We start from the raw sequence: 26266 nt of genomic DNA on the forward strand, positions 1-26266 counted from the left end.
CGTGGAGAAAGGTTCAAGAGCTTGGATTCACAGAACGGTGCAAGAGCAATGACTATTATGGGAGAAAATGAACGGATTGGCATTTCTTCCCGCAACAGATGTGCATCAGGAATACAAGAGGCTTCGGAGGAAGAGCTGGAACTTCTGGACTATTTTGATCGTACTTAATTCAACAAGTTGAAGAAACGGTTTCAACTGAGATACATCAAGATGCTGTGGGTCAACCACCAAAAAAGAAGCTAAAAGAGTGTTTCAGATTTTGCAGAAACGGCTCCAGTCTTTGTGCATAACGTATAACACTAGAACTAAATGTTTGAAAAAAATTGCTTGTTGTTTCCTATCATGTTATGAATAGTAGAAAATCAACCTGTAAAACACTTATTGCATTATGACAAGTTATATTTTTTTCTATTTTCTGTTCTGAAATTTTGAAAACTTAATATTTGTAAATAGTGATAAATAAATCCATTAGCTACACATTTTGCCTGTCTTTTAACATTTTCTGAAGCTGACATTATGTTCTTTTATTATTGTTTGTTCTTGCGTCAAGTATCCGAAACTTCGATTTTCAAGAGTCGAACACCAACTGAATTGTTTTCCAAGTTTGATTAAGATAAGATTAGCTGTTTTGGTCGTTTACTTTGTCTCTACTTAGTTCGACAAAGGTGAAAAAATGACCATGACAAATATTCCTACATTCTAATACCTTGGTGACAAAATTACAGGTGACGAAATTACTATGTCAAAATTTCCGGTGACGAAATAACCTACATGCTAATATTTTGGTGGAAAATTCCGGTGGCGAAATTTCCGGTGACGAAATTACCTAAGTTCGGTGACCACGTACTTCCCCTATACGAATGTCAAAGCATAATGATAGGGCTTGGCCTTATTTACTCCTGTGCCACAGATTTCACATTATTATTATTATTATTATTATTATTATTATTATTATTATTATTATTATTATTATTATTATTATTATTATTATTATTATTATTATTATTATTATTATTATTTCACACAGGAAATTTATATGTTACGAGTGCTTTATCTGTTACGTGTCACTCAGACATTCAATATGTACAAAAAGGAATAAATAATTGTATAACCCATCACCAAATAAGACAATGAAGTAAATGAGATGCAAAGGGCCCTTTCTAGGTTTGAAACCGAGCGTAAATATTGTTTCCAAGGTGGTAGTGAGTTAGGTGGGAACTGAATAAATACACTAAACAGTGAGGTAGCAGCAGAAACAGCATATGCACCAACTTCTTGCCAGTGTCACAATTATCCTTCATTCATTTGTTCTTTTTGAAGAAGACGAGAACAATGTCTATTGTACAGCTGTGATGTAGACAGGGCTTAAAACCTGTTTTAAGTGACACACCAATTCCTCGCACACCGCTAAAAAGGATATAAATAGAGACTGCGGTGTTGCAAATCCTCACGTAAAAAAAGGAGGAAATTTGACAACTAAAATGAAGGATGAAAAATTTTGTGAAGATCTGTTCATTACTTAAGTGAAAAACAGTTGAAAAGAATTCCAATGTTATTAGATAGGGAAAACCCGACTCAGAGTAGCAGGAGTTATGCAGGAACAGGAGGAGCAGGACAACTGCGTTAAAGTATAATCTGATCTCCCTCTGGGGCTTGAATCTTGAACCTTGTATATCAAAGGAATACGTGCTAGTCATTATATAAGAGAGTACTACTTCACTATTTATTTTGCACCACCATATAATATAATATTTATAAAATACTAGTAGTAGCTCAGTCTTCAAGGAAGTCAACCAAAAACAAAAGTGGTCAATGTGTAAAGGCAATGTGGCAAGGACAAGAGACATTTCTTGAAGTTATGAGCCAACAAATAAAGACATCTGTGAATTAAACTTCTTCCAAATTCACAATGGTGGAGATATCACGTTAAATCTATATCTGAATTTATATTTTAAATCTATATCTAAAAAGAACACCGCGGAACCTATTCTTAGAACGCTGAATGGATTGCAAATAAAAAAAAAAAATCTCAAAATTTATTACCATGGACGGACAGACTTCGTGGATTGTATGTACTGTATTGTTTGGTTTTGTCGGGAATTTTCCATTTTCTTCCACTTTACTCATTCTATTATTTTATTCGTTACCATAATCTTTTCCTTTAACCTCGGTGTATGATCGTGGCAAATTAAACTAAAAGAAACATTTTCATTTTATCGAAATAGTCAAATTGTGACGGAGGCGTAGGCAGATGTAGACTGATTTCTTTTTTAAAATAGGAGGGAGATACAGGCTCCCAGGTGAAGTAGTTTCATATATATTTCTTGCGGGGGACGGATTTTAAATTTGGAGTTTGCGTCCAAGCACTTGGGCAAATGGTACTGCTGAAGTAGAATACGAAAATTATCATAAGTAATTGTATTATGACAAGCAATAAGACATTTGTAAAGCGTATAGCATATATGAGTTATTGTGCGTGTTTTCCTTTTTCAGTTAAAAATAAATAACTCATTTCTCGCTCTATCTGAAAGCACTAAGCTTAGTATCAAAACCAAGGTTATATTTAAGCAAGCACTGGACTTGCTTGAGTGAGGCACCTCCTTACAGATTTCGCATGAAGGCAGCGAAGTTAAATCACGTGAACATGGTTTATGAATATTTTCTCTTTCTACTGTAGATTTCACGACCGATTCCTTTATTTCGTGACTTGTACCATCCCGGCATTTGCCTGATGTGAATTAGGAAAAATCTGAAAAAGCTTTTACGCTTTCGGTACTAAATATGTCCATCGGAAATCGAATCTTATGCCAAAGCGAGAGCGTTAGCGACTACGCTACGTGGGACCATTTTCTTGATGAAGTGACTAGTTTTCTTTCTTCTATCTAATTTAAATACCAAACAAAATGGGTAGTTCTGTGCTAAACCAGACGTAATTCATTCTTCTTCGTCTTTTTTTTAACAAAATTGATCGTTGAATTTCTCTTTAACTGAGGAGAGTAAAGTCACTCCTCTTTTTCCTTACTTTGGGAATGTTAACCACAATCAATGAGAACTACTGCGAATCTGAAAGGAAATGTGACATTAACGTCAAAGCCAAAAGGATTTACCAAGTTTAATGAAAATCTGGCTGTTTTAAGGAATGATAGAAGCCTATTTGAATTTTTTAACGAAATACATTCACTTCCTCTCTCGTAACTGATTTCAACCCTGAAGAATAGGACCAAGCCTTAAGTTAAAAAAAAAAAAAACGCTATATTCTACAAAATCAAAAAAAAACTTTTAGGAAATCTATATTTTTTCTAAAAAAAAAAAAAGAAAAAAGAAATTATTAGAATTTTCTGAATATGGAAATATAATTTCAGTTTTCACGTGATATAATGTATATTATATTTGGTTCACGTTTTCCAATTCTCCCCTCTACTTGTGTTTCTATTTAGTTAAGAACGATGGGCAAATTTGTTCCACCCACAAGCTGATTTTACCGTATCTAAAAGAAAGTACGTTTAATTATAATCTTCCTAATATTATCAGGCTTTTACAAACTATACTCTATGCTTTCTACTGCACTTCCTAATGGAACGTATTACTCAGGACTGAGGTTAGTCTACAGTAAGGAAATGAATTTATCTATTGGTATGGATTGAACTCGCTCAAGAGTAACATAGTTTATCTCAGCATGAAAAAAAAAGTTACAGGATAAATTAAAATATGTAGGCTTTCCCGGCTTTTATGCATTATGGTGTGCATTTCGCTCCTTATCTGTTTCGCTGAATAACTTTAGCTATGAAACCATGGCATGTGAATGCAATCGGTTATGTTTGGCCAAATAGGAATACCTGTTTGGTTTAATCTATGCCACCGAAAGCTAGTCAAGAGTGGATTTATATTCAGAAAAAATATTTTTCCCACTAAGTCTCCATTGTATGATAGATTACTTGTGAGATGTTACCAATTTTCAAGAGATGCACTGTTTATTGCAATCAAGCAAAGCACTCCAATCAGACATTAATATGGGATGTGTTTTTCTTTTCCAAAGTATTTTTAAATTAAACATTCTGCCTCTTGATTGATTGTCAGCTCTTATTATCAAACTTAAGCATATCATTAAATTTCAACATTTTTAAAAATGTTCTTTACTTCCTCATTCTTAAAAGAGTTTCTCTAATAAAAAGCGTACATTTGATAAACATACTAAGCTGAGGTATGAAGGTGAACCTTAACATTACTAATTTACGTCACATTGTTTAATTATGAATATGGCTGAATTACACAGGATTAATTAAATAAAGGATTTATCAATAAATCTAGGTAATAGGTTTCATGTATAACCCTTTTTATACTTACATTAAAATTTCAAATTTAAGAACTGATCGAAATAAGAGGCCGGCTGTGTATATTGTTCGTCAGAGAGTTTCCTCAATGAGTTTCAGAAGTAATACTAATATTATAATTAATGCTAAGAGTCCTGTAATCTAAAATCGGGTACCCGAATAGAGCAGTGAGAATCGGGTACCTGGATCCAAAACTGAGGATTGAGTGCCTGCTCCAAAGCTGAGAATCGGGTATCCGAAACAGAGGAGTGAATATCGCGTAAGGTGTCCGTAGTTCAAAGAAGAATTAGCCATTTGAAAATGCACCTGTTTAGCTGACAGAGTTTTACTTTCACTAAAATTGGCATTGCGGTGACCCCGCGTAGCGTAGTTGCTAACGCTCTCACCTTCGTTGTGAGCGGTCTCGGATTCGATTCCCAGTGGGGGCACTAGATCGAAAAATTGTTAAAAAGCTTTTTCAGACCAGCCATCCTGAATGAGGTGTTCCTGTGTTTTCTTTATTCATACCAGGCAAATGCCAGGTAATACCTAACATATAAATCCCAGGCCGCTTCCTTCTTTCCTGAATCCTTTCTTCCTCCTCTTTCCCCGGATAGTGTGCTCGCCGAGGAAGGTCATCCCTCAAACGTGACGGGCTAACATGGCCAGAGATTCCGTAAGCCCAGAAATGTAAATCCTAAATTGACAGTTCAAAGTAAAGGATACAGAGTGAAATCCTATTCAGAACAATATTGAGAACTAATCGTACGTATTGATCGCGATTTTTGGTACCATTGCTATTGAAGGGGAGTTCTCTCTACCATAATTCGTATGAAAAAAGTGATAAGTAATAAGGCCGCTTATGACATTCATATTTCATCACTTTTGTCCCAGAAACTGGCATCCAGCTTTCGTTTCCTTCTACTGTCATCTTTCTTCTTTGTACTGAGCCAAGTTGTTCTCCACCCACAGGAGCCCCAACTCATGTATTTCTACCTCAATGCTTAAATGTTATCGAAAAAAAAAAAAAAAAGTGTACGTCTTCGGAGAAACAATTCTTAACGCAGCACGCAGAAGATTAGTGTTGAATTGAGACCTTCTTGTAAAGGTGCGTCAAGAAAATTTACGGGTTTCGGCGTTAACAAAGTTCACTCTTACAAACATTATGATGATCAAAATTGTCATTTTTCCAGAAAGGAAAAATCACACAAAGTCAACAAGAGTATCAAATTTATTAAAAGAGCATGAAAGAAATCACTTATTCGTTATTAAATCGTTTTTACATGAACAACCAACAAATGCTTAATTTAGACAACTTTCACTGTTAGAATTGTGTATGTTGCACTTTCAGTTTTGGCTTTAGAATTGCGTTTGCTAATCACTTTTACGCAAATTAAAAATATATATATTATGTAAAAATTTATCTGGCCAAGAAACAAAGAACCTACGGCAATAAGACGACATAGGCTACCCTCGCTCCACCCAAATAAAAACCGTTCTTAGCGGGCGTACCCCTTCGAGGTTGAAGTTCAACTGAAGTAGGGATGTAAGCAGGGGGTGGGTGATGAGGGTCCGGGCTCCCCGAACTTCCGACTTTTCTGCAAATTTAGTCTACTTTTAAGGACAATTTTATAAATTTTAATATAATTCATCCTGATACTGAATTTGGACTCCCCAAATGCAATGGACCCGTCCAGAAATAAATGTCTGCGTACTTCAGGTACTTAAAAACTATCGAATTAATGGGCATTTATTTTTGGACAAAGTAACATCTCTTTTCTTCAGTTGGTAGATTACAACATTCAATATTTGTTAATGTCCGTTTTGGTGCCATATAACTTCCCGATATGTACTTTTTTCTATGGGTAAAGCAGTTTCAGAATGAAGACAACCTACACAAGAAAGTTTATGATGGTTCATTTGTGGAGAACGATATTTTTCATCTACAACCTAAAACATTTGAATATACTTCAACGTCTTTAGCAGTATCTACTTTTATCACTACACTTCAAAGATATTATTTGTAAGTTTAGAGGTCGTGAAGAAATCTAAGATTATTTTACTCCCTCTTGAAAGTGTTTGAATTCAAGACTGTAGCAGATAAGAGTATGAAGCCAGAATTACAAATATCGGAAATTATTGCAATCGTAAGATAAAAGAGAGACGGGTAGCGTATGGTTGAAAATTTAGATGTGATTCTCAGTTTAAACAGAAAATTAGAATATATGTTCAACTTCAACCCTTTAGTCAGGTATTTCTCTGTAGTCTATACTGTCTTTGTTGTTGTTAAGTACAGCTCTGATGTTAATTATAAATTTACCATATGAAATGCAAAACCTAAAAATCAGACTTTCTTTTTTTTAAATTTTGCTATTTGGCTGCACTACATTCCTGTGCATAGAGTGCTTCTTCGTGGCTAAGCGGTTAGCATACGCACCTTTGATGTAGGAGGCCCGGGTTCGATTCCCGGCGAGAGCTCATGTGGTTCGGATTCTACGTTAATCAGTAGCTTCCGTCTCATACAGCCTAGCTGTTGAAAAAGACGTTAAACTCAAAATCACCTCATTCCTATGCATAGAATGGGACTTCCTATAATCATATTATTATTTGTGGGTTGGGGTATTACCAAATACAGTATACATTTCAAATGTTAGATGATGTATTATCATTATTATTATTATTATTATTATTATTATTATTATTATTATTATTATTATTATTATTATTATTATTATTATTATTATTATTATTATTATTATTATTGGTTTTGGTAACCTTCAGCACTATTGAAAACTGTAGTGAAATTAACTTCATATAACATGTTACTGGTTTCAGCATGATACATAGACAAAGTAAGCAGTTATATACAGGGTGACTGCAAAACAAACAGGAAAACTTCGAGAGGTGATTCAACTTACAAAAATAAGATTTAAACATTCTTCAACATTTTCTCCTCTCAGGTTTGATTTTCAAAGAATAGATCTTTGAAAAACTTTCCACGAGGTTTTTAACAAACTGTACCTTTGAAACCAGAAGAGATACAAGCACATGTAAACACAATATTGAAGACTCAATGGCTTAGAAAATAACAGCAATACTAGAAATCATTCAACTTGAATCAGTGGTAGAACGCTCACCTCTGACGTATGAGGTCCGTGGTTCGATTCCAGCTCCCAATGAGGGACTTTGTCATGAACAACCACCATGAACATGTTTTTTCAGAGTTTACCGTTTCCATTCACTTCCATCTTTCCATCATTATCATCCATCTCCTTTATCCTTCGTGAGTTCCCTAAATGTTATGTGGATAGCGTACGTACCTTTCGAGCGGGATATCTGTGTTAAATTCCCGCCGAGAGTTCACATGGCCTAGATCCTACGTTAAGCTGTAGGTCCACATTTCAGATAGCCTAGTTGTTGAAAGCAGTGGCGGATCCAGTGGGGGCGATCGGGGCAATTGCCCCCCCCCCCCCAGAAGAGGAAACTTTTTTTATTTTATATATATAAATAAAACCCTCCCAGAGTTTAAAACTATTAAAAGTAGTTTTCAGTAACAGTATGACAACCCACCGCTCCCCCAGAAGTCGGTCCTGGATCCGCTCCTGGCTGAAAGGGACGACAAACTCAACAGAATCAATCAAAATCTTAGCCCTCATGCATAATCAGTTCTGTTGACCACTTCTGACACTATAGGCAATAATTACAATACTGACTTACTATGACTTCGACATTTCCTTGGTTTTCTCACTAGGTAGTCTAGGTAGCAAGGGCGCCGATTTCTCTGTAAATTTGGGGGGGAGGCATTCATATGCAGACGGCATATATATGAGGAAGACAAATTGCATTCAAATTATGCCAAATATTAAATATTCACAAACAGAATGAAAGGGCCCATATGAGCTTTGGGGGGGAGGGCGCTGTTCCCCTCCCCAAGGATCGGCGCCCTCGCTAGGTAGATTTTTTCTTTATCATCATTTGCGACAGTAAGAATAACTTGCGGCTGAGCTAATATTGCTAATACAATGCTAGAAGATGCTTCCTTTGTAATTTCAGTCGATTTAATGTTCGTTTTACAATAAAAATATACAGCAAATTTGCCAGTCGTATCTTATCTAAAGTGCTTGAAAATTACACTTTTCTTCATAGTAAAATACAACCGCAGTGTGCACTCTTGAACAGTGACGACGCTAAAGAAGAAAAAGGGGTCGAGCGCCATCAGTGGTTTCGTTCGCCCCCGACTGCTCCCCCCACGTATTATAATGTACTGTAGATCAAGTAATATAAAACTAATATCTTCGGCACACACACACACACACACACACACACACACACACACAAAAAAAGGTGCTTCCTCTAAATGTCTACTCCTCCGCTCTCCCAAGAAATTAAAGCTGGGGTCATTGTTGCTCACCAACGGTAACAAACGATTTATGAAGATGTTTATTTCTACTACATTAATTAGGTTTACATATAGTTTGTACAGTGGGTCCACCGTTTTTTTTTTTTTTTTTTTTTTTTTTTCCTCAAGTTACTGTCAACAGAGTCCAATGAATTTCACTGTTCGCTATGATCTTTGTTAGCTAAAAGCCGACGTCAAATCAAGCATTTATTTTTGCAACAAATCGGAACAATAAGGAAATTTTTGAAGGCAGATGTTTTTCCTGCCCTTCCAATTCTTTTGTGGAAATACTCCGCTTTCTACCTAGGTAGACCCCCAACAGCGAACGCAAGGCAAGTGACCTTGTCAATATCCAAACTGTGTATTTGTTTTCTTTCTCTCTCTCTCGTTCATGTCAAACAACTTCACATTGCCACGTTTTCTTATAGGATTACAAATTAGTTACCTATTTATCAGCAGCACATATTAATTTGTGATGCATTAAAAATATTATGTAAAAGAGTGTAGAATATGAATCTATCTATCAATCTGACTCTGTTTCGCCACGCATACACACACACACACACACACAAAGAAAAAGAAAATAAAATAAAAAGAAAAAATGTAAATCAACCTACTGAAGAGAAAAGTATCTGATAGTCAACTAAAAGTAATTTTGAATCCTCTTAGTACCAACATTCATTGTAAAATGTAAGACTTCTATTAAATTTCATTACTATGAATACTTGATATAGGCTACCTATGTAGTTTGTGGCTGGATCTGAAAAATGAATACTCGAATCCAAAACCTAGAATCGGATATTCGGTTCCAGAACCTAGAATCGGATATTCGGTTCCAGACCTAGAATCGAGAACACTGTTCTAACACTTAGGATCGCGTATCAAGTTCCAGAACCGTAAATCGGGTACCCGGATCTGGAACAGGCCCGTAGCCAGCCCAAAAAGGTAGGTGGGCGGTAGAAGTTAGGGGAGCCAGACGCAACGATATTATAGTTCATTTGCAAACCTAGTGTGAAAATTTTAAGGGAACCAGTAAAAATTTTGGGGGGCCCGGTCCCCTAGACACCCGTGAATACGAGCATATCTGAAATCGAGAATCGGGTACCCGGTTCCAGAACCGAGAATCGGATACACAGATTTGGAACCAAGAATAAAGTACCCGATTACAATATCGAAAATCGGGTACCCAAATATCGAGTACCCTGATCCATTATTACCCGCGATGCGAATATATCAGGAACCGGTTCTTTATACCCACATTGTATATTAATCTTGTATGTGTTCTCAACTACAAGTTTTGTATGGAGAGGAACATTATTTTACTTGGAAGACTTGTCGATATAAGACCTAATAAAATTTGTATTTACATAGCAAGAAATGAGTTCCATTTCACAGTGTGAAACTACGGTAGACTTCCAAAATGTATGAATAAAAGGATAAGGGAAAATGGAACCTATTCTTGGGACGCTGTATCGACTTAAAAAAAAAAAAAAAAAAAAAAAAAAAAAAAAAAAAAAAAAAACCTCCTTCCCGATATCTTTCATGTTTTTGCTATTTGGAAATCAGATTTAAAACTTGAAATACTAGAAAATTTCAAACACATTTTGTTAACGTATTATGAGCTACTATTATATACTGTATATACCTTTGAGAGAGTGTATCCATTGCAGAAAACATTTGCCACTGTTTATTACCATTTCTGTTCTATAGCTATAAATGCTGAGAAACCAAAAGATTAATTTGAACCATTTCCGGCTTGTATGGACGATTAACGGAAGATATAGAACCTATTTATGTTACTCTGCGTTGTTTGCAAAAAATCGCATGTCGATCTCTTATTGTTTTGCTCTATGGAAATCAGAATTGAAGCAGGAACTGGAAGTAAATTTGAACCACTTTCGGTTGCAGTAGTGTTGTGAATAATAACGATACGTTATCTTGAGACACTGAATCGTTCGGAAAAAAATTCTATCTGTTACCGTTTTCGTTCTATTGTGATAAACGCTGAAACTGGAAATTACTAATTAGAATCACTTTCGGTTTGAATAGAGAGTTTACGGAGGAAATGGCACCTACCTTTGCGATGCTGAATTGATTGTAAAATATCGCATCTCGATAGCTCTTACCATTTTTGCTCTGACACCTGTAGATAGACGGACGGACAAAGCCGTTCTATAACTTCCGACACATATGCATAACATAGTTTGGAAGTCGAATAGTAACCAGTTCATGCTTCTGCTGCAAATAGCATGCTGTTAAAAATATTTACTAGTGTGCTAGTGTGCTCAAATTTCGTTAAACAAAACTAATAAAGTGTACAATCTTATTGCAAATTCATATAAATCTCTTATTTTGATGAAGAAGCGCTTAAGAACATCAATAAGATTTCAATAACACACTTGAAAATTTACTTTGAAAATTAAACTGACAGTTTCAAGTACTTTCAGGTTCGAATAGTATACATTAAAATTTTATATAATATAATCAAATTATTCACGGGTAACCTGTATCTCCACTGAAAGTTTCGGTCAAAATTAGAAATGTAGTTTACTAAACATTTTATTTCTTAGAATAAATGAAATGAACCCAAATTTATTTTATAAACCTATGTATTCACTGCAATCGTATCGACTTTTGAAAATAGGTCGTGTGGCTAACTAGTAGAGCGTTCACCTCTAGTGATTGAGGTCTGGTTTGATCCCAGTCCGCTAACTGAATTTTGTGGTGGACAAACACCGATTGCCAGGGTTGTTTGCTGTTCCTTACCTCATTCAACCGTTATCATCTACCTCATCATCATCGTCTCACTCAAGATCGGAGCAAAATCACGGGACATTGGAGTAAAAAAAAAAACTTATTTTATTTTATTTTCTAATTTTGTTTTTCATCAGAATGATGATAGAATACTTTACGCAGTAAGCAAAGGATTTACCCGTTTTATTTTATAATACTGTATAAAGCTTGCTAAGCACCCCATTTGCGTCTAATAAAAATAAAAGACATAGCAAAATCTGAACAGTGGTAAATTGCTAGTATTTACATGAAGTGCTTTTGCTAACTGAGTATATTTTCTTTCTTTTGTTTTTTATTATTATTTTTAAGTTTGCTCCATGTTGAAACAGAAAAATTCGTTACCTTAATATAAGCAAGAACAAGGAAACAATGATGACTTAACGCCAATGCTAGAACTTAGAAATCTAGGCCGCAAAAGATTAAATGGAAGCGAGTAAATCAGCGCCTAAAAGTCTTGAAGGATAGGCTCCTTAATGATCATCTTGATTTGAACCGTTATACTGATACTTTCAGCATGAATTATTCCTAGAAGCGACAGTCCTATTGGCAATAGGAACTGTTATCTATCCTATGAGCGCCCGATTCATTTACATTAAGATAATAGATGATGATATCATTCCTTCTCCTAAAATATGTTGGCCTCTGGCGTTATTAGCGTCCGAACACCCTTGTTATGAAAAATGTAAGTGCCAGTAATACTATTCGTCATATATGTTTTCCATCTACTGTGAGTGCAAATAAAAATTATCTTAATTTTGAGTTAGATTTAACATAAAACATAAAATAACGAGTCAACAGGAATATTTTAATGAAAGTGTATTCCTATGTAATTAATTATTGAAAATCTAACTGTTATATCCCCTTTCTTCAAAAGCTCTGCTTTCTGTACTTAATTTAATTACTCACTAAGCAAAGCAATATATTTTATTTTTGAAACCTTAAACGCGTAACAGTTTTGCCAATTATCTACTTTTTTTTAGACTTCCTAAGACTCTATGAATAAAATGAGAAAAACATTTTAATATTAAAAAAGATTCCTTACATCTAATTGGACATTCCCAACCAATCCCACCAATTACAATGCAATGCACTCTACACAACCCAAAAGGTAAACTCTTTAAATTGCCTTCCCCCTGTTATAAGCTACCGAAACATAATAATTCGTCTTCTCCCTTTGTTTTGACTTATACGTAAAAGCTTGTCGCATAGCAATCTGATATAATCCCTTGTACCTAGATGAACTCTTAAATTCTGCGAGAGATTTGTAGCTTGAATAATAATTTCTTCAGATTTATCCATGTAGTGTATACTCTTTTACCCAATACGAGGAAAGAAACTTACAGCAAATTGTTTGAGCATCTGGGTAATTCTCTAACTTTATGGAAACCGAAATCCGTGATAATAGATTTCGAAGCAGGAGCTGTTTCAAGTTTGAGGACAGTATTTCCTGCAGTGGATGTCAATAGTTGCAATTATCATTTTAGTCAATGCATTTGGGGGAAAGTGCAGGATATCGGTTTGGTAAGGGAGTACAAGAAGAACGCAGAAGTAAGACTTCATATAAGAATGTGTGCTGCTTTGGCATATTTATCACCTAACAATTGCTCTGAAGAATGAAACTCAGCCAAACAATCTTTTGTATAACAGCAAGGTTCTGAATTTGGAGGGAAAAAGAAGGAAAATGATATGTAATGTTAAACCACAGGATATCTTCCACCTTGATGAACACGAGAGTACACTTAATGTGAAGAAATGTTTGTGATCACTTGCATATGTGCAAAAGCTCCAGTAATATTTTGTCCTTGTATATGTGAAAATTTTGACAGAACTGTCAGTATATGTTAAAGAGTGTAACTGGAAAAACTGTATTCTATAACTTTGACAAAGACCGCTTACCGTAGGTTTCGAAGCGTGATAAGGAGCGTACCTTCTGTATAGTGTACAGTATGTGTAAGATACAATTTCAGAAAAAAACTGCATACCATAAGTTGATAATTTTGACAAGGAAAGATATGTGTATGTAGAAGTGATGAAATGAAATGAAATCTTTAAGTTTTACGTTCCACGGTCATGCCGGCTAGGCTAAAGGAGACGGTGATGATGAGAAATGAATGAAATGGTGAAATGAAGAAAGCGGGAGGAAACGGGAGAAGCCCGAGGAAACCCACCCACACGGTGTTTATCCACAACTTGGCCGGAGCAGGGTTTGAAGCCGGGATTCATGTACCAGACGTGAACGCTCTACCACTGATGTAGAAGTGATTTTGACAGAAGATTGTTTTGTATAAGTTCTTAAGTATGATAAAGGCAGTTAGTTGCTCATGTGTGTGTATATTAGAGATTATTTATTCTGAAATCCTACTTTCCGCAACTTTTAAATACGCCGACGCTATGACCAATACGTTGTCAGTCTCAAGCATGGATAAAGTATGAAGGGTAGTTAAGGAAAAATATACATTATATTATTTAATAGTTTATTATTACTACTTGCATGCAATGCTTATTAACAGGCGCTTTATACTTATGAATGTAAGGGTAAGGTTACATCTGAAATTTATAATTAAGCAAGAATATTAGGAAAAATTTACGATCCTTGTAATTGTAAAACAACTAGAAGAAATTAGATCTCTAGGAACGTAAATTTTTCATAGTGCATTTTCTTAGGTTCTAAATCACACTAGCGTGACACAAGTTAAAAAAGACGGGGCCTTATCTTCTAACATTATCTTAGCATGAACGAATAGATGATTCATAGGCGAGTTAAAAGATCGAATCGGCCACTCATAGGCCAGTTAACAGTTCCTATTTCACATAAGACTGTCGCAAGTAGGATGACACCTTCAGCATATAGTTAGAGAATTGGTTAATGTAAACGTTGACCATTTTACCATTCTCAACTTAGTTTGCATATGCATTTTGTTTAGTGTTCAATTTTATTTGTTAAAATCTGTTTTAAGATAAATGCGTATAATATCCTCATAGTTATAAAAGTTGTTTCTAAAGTTTAGACAGCACGATCTTTTAACCACTGTAATAGAAAAGGCTCCTTTTCGCAAGCTGCATATAATAATTTTAAGTTTGATTAAACTGCTAATTGAAGAATCACATTACTTATTTATAATGTACTCATAGTTGTAGATTGTCTTTCTGAGGTTCACGTAAGATAGTCTTTTGATTACCGCAGAAAAAGCTTTCTTTCTGGAAGCCACACTTAGTGATTTGCCTGGCGTGACTGTTTGTTTACTGGCATCACGCTTTTCAAATGATTTGGTGTGTAAATACGAGACGTTCCTATTTTGAGAATTGGAATTGAACAAAGTGGTGTAGGCGATTATCCACAATATCGTATATGAGAACGGAGTTCAAGTCCCATGACCGGGAGTCCTGACACACTATTCTGTGCAGTCGGTAGCTTACCTCGACATGCCATTCAACGATCAGCATAGCGTTTCATGAAAATTGGCTCCTTAGTGGCCAATTTGCCTCTACATTTCATGTTAATCTTTTGCTCATTGTATACGTTTGAAATATCGTAAACAGCTATTTTACTTTTGTCATTTTATTATGTATACATGCAGTATTTTATGTCTTGAATTCAATTTGCTTGCTGAAGTAAGTGCTCACATTTGTGGATTTTTTTTTTTAAATTTACATAAACGGCCTTTTGACTACCTTAACAAATAAGGTTCTATTTTTTTTCTTTTTTATCCAACACTAGTAATCCGTTGCATTTTGCATAGGCTTTGAGGATTATTACCGTAGTCACAAGGGGCGGTATTCAGAGAGAATTCGTTAATGAAGAGTTAGTCACAGACTAGTTAGTGAAATACTAGCTTTTTACTAAGGAAAATGTACTTTTTGGTATTCAGAGTCTACTTTGAATAGAACTAATAAGTTGATTTGGGTATGATTAACTAATATAATCCCAATGCATCGGGTGAGAAAAATAAATGTGTAAACTACGGAATGTTGATGTGCGCATGCGTAGTCTGTAAAAATGAAAATACATGAAATCCGAATCCGAAATGTTGTGTCGCACAAGCTAAACCGTGGCTAAAATGGTATCCTCTTCTCTAGATTAATTAGTCACATGTGATTAATTTCGTTAACTACTACGTCCTAATCAGAGACTCTGAATACACTTTTGATAACCATTCGTTAGTCAAACTACTAGTAAGGGTTAATTAGGTGTCAAAACGACTCTGGATAAGGCCCCAGGAGTCTACTTCACGTTTATTAGCTTAGTCTGCATATATGAACATTTTTCTATGTATTCAGTTTGACTAGTTATTAAATTAAGTTACTATTAGTGATGAACGTATATAATAAGTCACCTGACGTGACTGTTTCTGATTGTCTAAAGACCGATTTCCACACAATTATGTATTCTTTTTAGATTATTTAGTCAATCAAATAGAAGCTGGAGTTTCATTCAACAATATTATATAGGATGTGGGGGCCGCGGTGGCTCAGTGATAGAGCGTTTAGTTCTGGTGCATGGGGTCTTGGGTTCAAACCATGCTCACGCCAAGTGAACTTTGTGGTGGACAAACACCGTGTGCGTGGGTTTCCTCGGGGTTCTCCCGTTTCTTCCCACTTTCTTCATTCCACTATTTCATTCATTATTCATTATCACGGTCTCCTTTAGCCTAGCCGGCATAACCATGGGACGCAAAATTCAAAAAATTTCATTTCATTTCATTTTTATATAGGATGTGGACTTGCAGCTTGACGTAGGATCTGAACTAAATAAGATTTCACCACAAATCTAACCAGATTTCCGTTGTCAAAGACGACTACACTAAACATATAACAACGAGAAAGTCGATGGAATTGACAAAAAAAAAAAAAAAAAAAAAGATTGATTTGAGAAGTTTTCTTGAAGATTAAAATGAAATGAAATCTTTGAGTTTTACGTCCCACGATTATGCCGGTTAGGCTAAAGGAGACGGTGATTATGAGAAATGAATGAAATGAAGAAAGTGGGAGGAAACGGGAGAACCCCGAGAAAACACACGCACACGGTGTTTGTCGACCACAAAGTTCACTTGGCGGGAGCAGGGTTTGAACCCGGGACCCCATGCACCAGAGGTGAACGCTCTACCACTGAGCCACCGCGGCCCCACATTCTTGAAGATTAATCATATGTAGTGTGGTAGAGTGGACTATTCGAAACCTTGAACGTTCGAAACCCATGGCGGGTGGTGTTGTCCACAAAACGAAGTTTCGGGATGTTTATTATTGTTATAGTGTCGTGAAAGTGCTGTTTCGTCACTAAAATTCCGTCTCGTCTCATCTTGTCTCGTCTCGTAAGCAATACTTGTAACCGCCAATCATAAGAATTTTTCACCACATAATGCCTTTACCTTATTAAGGCAATACCGAAAGTATGTCAAAAAATAAGGTTATTATGGCTTCCTCTTCATCTCTGGCCGTTTTTAATAGAAAACATTAATTACTCTAATTAGTTGTCGATGAAAATTTTTCAAGGCTAAGACGCTGAAAACAGGAACTTCAATAAAATATTTCGCTCTCATCTATAGTGGTACCATACTAATTTTATTATTATTATTTATTGAGGTTTTTTTCTTTATTCTAGGTAAGTGCAAAACTAAATCCAAATTCCTTGTATTGATAATGGAAAAGGCAGCTACATGTCCCCTACTTAAGATTTCAATACATCTTCCCTTATTTATCGTCTCTAAAGAAACGTTATTCTTTATTGTGAAACTTTGGTCGTCAACCTCAGAGACGTAAGAATATTAACAACTTTAGTTAATTTCAGAGAAAAAAATAATTGACCTACTTTCTCTCCATAACCTTAGAAAACAAGGAAAGGAAGTTGTTTCTTGCTAGAAATGGTGATTACTCGTTTCACTTCCAAGTTAGCAGATAAGACATAGGTCAAATTTTATTCCGTTAGAGCAGGGGTTCTTAACCTATGGTAAGCGTACCACTGGTGGTACGCGAGTCGATGTTGAGGGTACGTACGACATATGGTAGTATTGAGTAATGATGTGCTTTGGTGGTACGTCGATGGAAAAGGTTGAGAAGCACTGCGTTAGAAGATTTAGCAACAAGCTTTATGATTTGAAGAGCCTACGGCTTAAAAGAAGCAGAAACAAAAGACCACCTCTATTTCCTATTCAGTACTATGTCTTTGTTATCTTTCATTCGATATAAATATGGTAAATGTGTAATGGACACCATTAAATCGACAGATATAAGATAAATATCTTACTAAATAGTACTATGGTACTTTTTTCAAACATGATGCTAGATAAAAAATACTCCATACACTATTCCATAAATTGAAATTTTACTTATGATTAGTATGGTGAACAAGGGCGTCCCTAGAGATCCTTTGTAGCTATATGGTTAGCTTACGCATCATTGTTACTATTACTAATCTAACCAAACTATGATTATTACATATTACAGTATGGCAATATTTTTAAGCAAAATCGTATGTGAACAGATCATTTCATATTTTTTGATCAGATTACCATTAGGCATACAGGGACAATTAATTCGGAAACGATAACTGATACGTATATGGCATATATGTAAAAAAAAAAAAAAAAAAAAAAAGTTTACGTTAAGAAGACGTTCTTAGAAACTGCTCTAATCAAAGATAAAAGATTTTAAGTACTGCAGGATATTTTTTTTTAGAATACTACACATAATGACTTATTAGCAATGTGTGATTACCAAGTTTCGAAAAAAGTTGTAAATAGAAATGTACGAAGATTAAGAAGAGTGCCAAACCTGGTTCTGTATTAGATATCACAACCTTTTAAGGAAAAGCAATTTAGACACTTGGACTTGTTTTGTAAATTGTATGTTTCTAATGGGATGTATTGTTCTGTGAACACAATATCCTTATGTTCTTTTAAATTTCGATTAATTTCAAACTTTTATTGGGTTTTTGGAACTGCCAGCCAATTTAAACATTTCAATGACAATATCCCATTCTATGCAATGAGTGTTCCTCTTATCTCAAAATTAAGAAGCGAGGGAGAAGATATGCTACGAAGCACCTTAGGCTAAGAAAGGAGATTTCTTCTGTAAGACAATGGTGAACAGTATCGCAAATTATGTTAAGCTAAGAATCACTTCTTGCTAGGAACCAAAAAGTATCACATACTATGACTTACAAAGAACATCATTAACAAGACAACCGACTAAGCAAGTGTTTAGTGTATGTCCCTCAGTTGTTTGACATCGTGTTTTAATTATATTGAACATATGTTTTCCTCAAAATATATAATAATACAGTAGTAGCAAGCTCATCTGAAATCTTAATCTGAAGTCTGTTTCAAACTTCTGTCATACCATCTTAATCTTTGTCCACCTCTATTTGCTAAGAACGTTCGTATCATCAACCAAATATATTTTCTATTAATTTTCAGTTCTCGAAAGTTCAGTTTTCGAAATTAGAACGATATTAGAACAAAACTGCCGTTATTGTAACTATATACAGAGATGACCATCAAACATGCCAGCAGAATATTTTCCAGGGAATTGTGAAAAACCTATGGTGAATAAATAGGCCAAACGCACGACAAAAAATCACTATTTACTACAATTTTAGGTTTGAAAATATGGAAGAGCCTATAAAGATTATCCCATTTTAGATTTCCATGTGGGACATTGTTCTCTCTGCGGCAGGTCGTGGCATGCTAAGGTTAATTCTATATCAAGCTAAAATTCAGATAGCTTGTTACCACTACCAAGTTAATACTTAAAATATCAGCCTGAAATCAACCTTGACATATGAACTTTTAAATCAAACTAATACCAAGTTGAAAATAGCATTGTTGTATCAAGCGAGTGTAGTCAAGCATAAAACAATACTAAGTTAGCAAGATATATAAAAAAATAAGGTTGACATTTCAGGCAACTTAAAATCAAACATATTCAGACATAAACAAGTATACTATTTGTGATATATTGAATAATTGTTTAATCAATACACGTTAAACGTTTTGTCATTAAGGTCGTTTCTATCGTTTTCGATCATAATCATTTCTGCGTAAAATATAACATTATTAAATTCGGCGCAAAGTAATACTAAAACTATTTATCGTATTCAGTGCAAAATTTCTCCAGACGATAGACTCAATACTGCACGTTCATTTTTTTTTTTTTTTTTTTTTAAGTTTTAAACTAGTGTTCATAGTACATAGTATTATTTTAGATAAAGAAATATGACCTCGCTGAAGATAATATACGCAGCATTTGGTGAATGAATGATGTGTCCTTTCTTGAACGCGGGGGGTGCAACAGGTACAAAGTCTTAACTGATCCTCACAGAGTATTTGTGGAAGAAATCAAAAGCGGAGCAACAACCACTGCCTCCTACATCCGCTGCATCGAGCAGGCGGTGGCAAGAACACAGAATGCATATTTTCGAAATGACAATAGCTTAGTTCCCAGCCGTGAGAAGACCGCGAGGCAAGGTTTCGAAGAGAAAATATTGGGGAAGACAAGACTAATTGCTATCAGAAATAACAAGAAGGGTCATTTTTCAATCATTTTTGAAACTCTTTTACGGTAACGTAATTAAACGTTTGTTAAACTGTGGTTTGCAGATCTCAAATAGTTCTCGAGGTCCGCTTAGTTGAATATTAGCACCAAAAAAGTAAGAGAAAATAAAATGCAAATCAGTTGTGTATCACAGTAATTGGGGATCTCAAACAGGTATAGATTATGCATTAAACTAATAATAACGGACGCCAAAAGGGAATGAATACTTGTCCATAAATAGGAGGTATTCGTTAAAGGGAGGTTACAGAAATTTAAATTACAGCTCGTGCGGAAATTTGTAAAAAATGAAATAAAATCTTTAGTTTTACGTCCTACGTTTATACCGGTTAGGCTAAAGGAGACGGTGATGATGAAAAATGAATGAAATGGTGGAATGAAGAAAGCGGAAGAAACGGGAGAACCCCGAGAAAACCCACGAGCACGGTGTTTGTCCACCACAAAGTTCACACGGCGCGAGCTGTGATTGAACCCGGGACCCCAAGCACCGGAGGTGAACGCTCTACCACTGAGCCACCGCGCCCCCGTGCAGAAATTTTATAGTATATAGTAAATGCATTGTTGTAAATACAAGCTAATATGAAATGCTGTAATCTATAAAGAAACAAAAGTACCACCTTAATTTATTAGGCTTACTGAAATAAATGCAGTTAGTGCGTTTCAAACATCAGTGTAATAAGATAAACACCGATGGGATATCAAAAGTCTTTATTGAAATGCAACATTATAGTGGGGTGCGCTATGTCTGAAATTGCACATCCGTGTGCATTTCTTGTTAAAATTGAACTAACACTTGATTTTTGTTTCTTAGGTGATGCTTTAGAATTCTGATACGTTTGCCACTTTTTTTGTTCATCCAAATCCAATATGGCGGCTATCAAAGGTGGGCACCTTCGCGAATGCACAGCGCTGTCATTAAAAGCATATATCTCCCAAACTAATTGACTAATCTTCATGCAACAAACACCAAACGACGTAGAAAATAATAAATTTTTAAAACTTGACAATAATTATTACTTATCAATGCAAATAATAACGTGAGAAATAATTTTATTTCAAATTTTAAACATTTTATGATGTGTTTTCTTTATATTGTTTTAAATATCAAGTAAGGAACTATATTAAGCAATTTGAAGCTATGCTGCGCTACATTCGGGCCACAAGGGAGGCCAACTGGTCCCTTCATCTTTCTGCTCAAGAAAACTTTTTTTGTTGTTGTTGCAAATGATCAACTAAGCTACGCCAGAATGACCACTCTGTATTGTGCAGAAAAGCAAGCCTGAAGTACTATTTGAAAACTTAAAAGAAAGAAACTTTTGCTTCAGCAAGTTCAGTCATCCTTTTACATCGATTGGCTCAGATCACGGGACAGAACATCAGATTCGATCACTGAAAGTAACAGGAGGCATCACTGGATTGACACAAAATGAGTCAGCTCTAGATCGCTATCTTTGGTCGGCACCCGTTGTAACTCAAGTCCTCCAAGAATTTGAAATGTTATATGGATCAAAGGAACACGTGCAGTCGCATAACCATCATCTTCTCGTTTGAACTTCAAAAACTCGAATGCTGCAAAATGCACACGAGCTAAGAACGACTTTAATTCACTATGGTAATCCTTTTGCTGAAACAGGAGAGCTTCTAAACATCACAACCAAAGCAGTTGTTCCCGAGAAAATAAAAACAGATATTCTTCTCTGTGATGACAAGGGACAGAACAAGCAGACCAGTTCGTGAAATCTCGACTTCACGGTTCCGCGCAGACAGTATTTGATAAAATGAGGAAGCTTAATTTGGGGTCCTTCAAACATCTGGCGAAGAAGCTAACACAAACTGTAGCCGGTAAAATCATCAATTGAAGGAACAGAGAAATTTGTTACCGCGTTTTGTAATCATCTGTCGTACACGCAATGACATTAAAAAAAAAGTGATTGGAGAATTTGAGCTATCTACAATCCCTCAAGCTCTCTTTGCTGCAGATGGTTCGCTTCTAGTGGGCACAGTTAAAGCCACTATTATTCGCACTTTTGAAGGAATGCTGCGTTCACGCAACAGTACCGAGCCAAAAATTGATGAAAACTCGAGCAGGAGTGTTCAAAGTATAAACATCATGATAATTGATGGATAGGGATGCGCACGAGACAAGATTTGTGGCTTTCTCGTCTCGAAAATGTGCTGTAAAAGTGATGTCTCGACTCGAAAAATGTATATTTTTCTATTGGAAGAGCAGTGTCTCGACTCGAATTTTGTCAGGAAAATCCTGTCTCGACTCGAATTTTGTCAGGAAAATCCTGTCTCGACTCGTCTCGTGCGCATCCCTATTGATGGAATGTCAGTTGTACAAAGCATGAAGAAGACCCCGACGATGAAAACCTGCGGTGATCTTGCAACGAAATTTGTGAAAAAAAATAGAGTGGTTCTCACGATCATCAGACGAAATTCGCATTATATTCGATAAGTGCATAGAAAATTCCTTGAAAGATAAAATGCGAGCTAAGCGAAGTGGAGGTACATCACTCGAGTTCCGCGTGGATGCTTCAACACACATCAGTAATGTATCTATGAGCTATTTTCTTCCACATTCCTGCACAAAACGACATTTAACAGCATTCTTAGTGAAAGAGACCATCGATTACTTCCGAAACATGTCTTCACAGAAGCAGGTCACCATTGTGTGGGTGGATTGCGCAGAAGCAGCATCAGGCTGGAAGACGAGCTGAAAAATCATAGTCATGAAGAAGCGGATACACTCATTATTCTTTATTCAATCCATGCTCGAAGAAAATACCCTGACGCTCACTTGACAATATATTCACCAGATACAGACGTAGCACTGCTTCTGTTACATTACTTTGAAGACATTGTCCCGCAAGTCAACTTTGTCGGTGATCTCCAGGGAAGACGCGTAATTGACTTGTGGGATCTCTATTCAGCTCTCGGAACTGATTTGTGTAGAGGACTATTAAGCATCCATGCATTCACTGGCACAGGTGTTGCTGGAAAAATTGCTTTAAAAAAAAACAGCATTTAAAATCTATCAAAACAGCGGCAAAAAGTATTAGAGTACTTTGCCTCTTTAAGACAGACTGTGGACCTACCAACCGAGGAAACATGCAGTAATTTAGAGCGATTTGTTTGTGGTATGTACTCAACAGGCACTGACTCTAGTAGCGACCTCTCATAGCTACGATGGCAACTCTTCTCACTCAAAAGTACCGAAGGGTAACGACTTCCATCAACATGCGCAAGTTTAAAATTTCACATCTGGAGAGCCCATTACGTGTGCCTTGTGTGGAGAAACGGTCACCTTTCCCATCCCGAAGTTCCAACCCCCAACAAATTATGGATGAACAGAAGAACAACATCGTTTCCAGCCTATTCTGTGTTTGCAGCCACCTGCACCGGACGCAATTTTGTTGAATGTTCACTATGTCTGTAATACTGGATGCAATGCGTGTCGTTGCAAAAAATGCTAATTACCTTGCACGGAATTTTGTTAGTGTGGAGATAAGTGTAAAAATTCAGCAGATCATATGTTAGACTATGAAGAAAAAAATAATTATGAAGGAGAATCAGTGTAACTATGAAACAGTTTTACACTGTTTGAAATGAAAAAAAAAAAAATCCAGAGAGTCTTTGATAAACACTACGGTCACAAACATTCGTTACTCTACATTTAAGTCTCCACATTAATGTATTTTGCGTTTTAACATATTTTTTATAATTAGACAGCGTTGTGAATCAAGTAAATGGGCGGTATTTTTATAAATAAACATATTGATGCATACACCAACAGAGATATATCCTACTTGCGTAAACTTTTTTTTTTCTCTTTGGAAACAATTAATGGTGCTTATTCCTGATGATGCATGTTACCATATTGCGCATAACGCCTGCTGTATAACGCTGTGCAAAATACTTTCTATTTCAGCGTTATCTTAGCAAAATATAATTATAATATACAATTTAATTATTTAATTACTAGCAGCGTTCACCCCGCTTCGCTGCGGTCACCCCGGAACGCAATAAACTTTGTTACTTAGATAATTTTTACTTTTTCGCTTTCAAGTGATATGATAAAAACCATAGAAGATTGCAGTAAATGTTAACATTATATCGCCTGTCATTTATGTTAACCCGCCCCGCTTCGCTGCGGTCACCCCGGAACGCAATAAACTTTGTTACTTAGATAATTTTTACTTTTTCGCTTTCAAATTGCAGTAAATGTTAACATTATAGCGCCTGTCATTTATGTTAACCCGCCGAGTGACACGGTCATGCGGGTTGCATATAAATACGTTTATTTTTATACCTATGATGAACTAACAAAGGATTTGTACGTTATGGACACTTGAATGGTCAATTATCTCAAGACACTGGTAATTAAAAATTAAAGTGATATGATAAAAACCATCTAGGGTCCAAATCCTAATAACCCCCCAAAAATGAAAGAAATTGGTTCAGCCGTATTAGCGTGATGAGCTAACAAAGGATTTGTGCGTTCTCTTTTATATAATAGATAATATAGAATTTAATTTATAATATTAAAATTTCCCACTGTTTATGAAATTTGAGCAGAAAACTGTTCTATATTTAGGACTGGGTTTAGGGATGCGCGCGAGACAAGTCGAGACAGGATTTTCCTGACAAGAGAAATATACAATTTTCGAGTCGAGACATTACTTTTATAGCACATTTTCGAGACGAGACAGCCACAAATCTTGTCTCGTGCACATCCCTAACTGGGTTCATCCAGTTAGGCAGAGAGTACAAAGTGGATGATTAATTAGGTTGTATTAATTATTTTAGCATGTTGATGTGAAGTTCTTTTTTTTACATTCTATTATAAACATTCTTAATTTGCTGTAATTATAATAAAAATAAATTTGCTGTTAGTAAACATACAACAGACTAACACCAAATTGGGAGGAAAGGGGGAAAGCAGTTTATTTTGGGTGTTAAGCCATCTTGTGGCTCACGTGATATAACCTGTGTTTTTAACCTTACCTACTCGTATAAAGACTTACGTCTCAAAAAAGTAGCATATTTGAAATATACTGCTACTACTACTACTACTACTACTATTACTATACTACTACTAATAATAATAATATGTACGCAAATATTTCTGCAATATGTATGTATCTATCTGTTATTAATGTTTTCAAAATCTTGAAAGAAACTTTTGGTTTCTTTTTTGTTTGTGAAAAGCCTGCATCCCAGTGACTTGCCTGCATCCCGCAAGACATTCATGTCCCCTTGAATAACTTGCTGGATACATCTCTAAATGACTATATTAGTATTGTGTTGTATATCACGTTTGTAGTCTAGCGTTATTTGTTGTTTTTTTTTTTTTTTTTTTGTTTATACATATCGATGTAGTAATTATACTGAATAAAATCTTTTCAATTTTAAATTTACTGCGCTTCAAATGTATACATCGCTTTCCTACATAGACCCTATAATGTGTATTTAATGTTTATCTCAGTTTCATTGCATAATGTTCAGTTCAATCTGGCAATTTTATAAAAGCGCAGTAAATAGTAAATAGACGCAAAACTCAGAAACTAAAAAAAAAAAAAAAAAAAAGAAAAGAAAAGAAAAGAAAAGAAAGAAAAAAGAAAGAAAGAAAAGAAAAAAGAACGAATCTCATGCATTGCTTCTAAACTATTTCAATGGTTCGTACCTCAATACACCTTCCCCAACTACGGTTGGGACGTAATTAAAATGTATTGTTCTTGAATTAATTTTAATTCTTTTAAACATATTTTTAAGTTTCTCATTCATTTCAATTAAGTTGCTTTTCAAAGGTCCCCTATAATTTGAATAACGTACTATGGACTACGTTATAAGAACCCATTAAATTCTGTGGGCACCCGTGCTACAAACTACAGACGTAAATATTCGATAAAGCATTTCATTAGTAAGTAGTAACCACAATACTGTTACGAACGCAGTTAATTTCAACGATAACAGCCTTATTAGTAATACTAAAACTATTATTATTAATAATAACTAGCATGCCAGTTATTTGCTACAGAAAGATTTGAATACAATAAATATATGTGTAAAAATAATGTACTTCAGTACAATGAAAACTAAATTTATGACATTTATAACTAAAACACGATATTATGTTAGTAAATACGAGGTCAATGGTGTGGAAATACAAAAAAAAAAAGAAAAAAAGAAAAAGAAAGAAAAAAGAAAAGAAAAA

The sequence above is a fragment of the Thermobia domestica genome, chromosome 7 (assembly GCF_964235325.1).
Source record: "Thermobia domestica chromosome 7, izTheDome1.hap1.1, whole genome shotgun sequence".
Lineage (NCBI taxonomy): Eukaryota > Metazoa > Arthropoda > Insecta > Zygentoma > Lepismatidae > Thermobia > Thermobia domestica.